Genomic DNA, 453 nt, shown 5'->3' with positions numbered 1-453 from the left:
TGTATATACTAAAAGGCCATCCATATACACAATGCAAATGCTTTGGTGTAAAAATATCTGATGCCTACTAATTTACGTGTCCTATGTCGTTCAACAGGCAGCTTTTGATGTCACATATATGATGCTTTCTCGAGCAACTGGTAAGATTTAGGGTCCAGGGCGGTCTTGTAACCCGGCCCAGTACTTACCCTATACTCGTAAACAGATCTATGAATGTGTTCTTAAGGGAAGCGAAATGTTCAAAGTTCTGGACTCACTGAACATTAGAGCGCAATGCTTACCCCTTTGCTTTTATTATTAATTTACATATACTCATGTCAGAAGTAATAAGAGAGAGTTATGGTTCCATCTATGTGCATTGTGGCTCTATCTTCTGAGAATTAAAAAAAAATGTAAAAAAAAAAATCTAGATATTCCCTCAACTAAACGGTTAAGAATCAATGTATTACGACT

The sequence above is a fragment of the Penaeus monodon genome, chromosome 30, assembly GCF_015228065.2.
Source record: "Penaeus monodon isolate SGIC_2016 chromosome 30, NSTDA_Pmon_1, whole genome shotgun sequence".
Taxonomy (NCBI): Eukaryota; Metazoa; Arthropoda; class Malacostraca; order Decapoda; family Penaeidae; genus Penaeus; species Penaeus monodon.
This window is presented reverse-complemented; position numbering follows the sequence as displayed.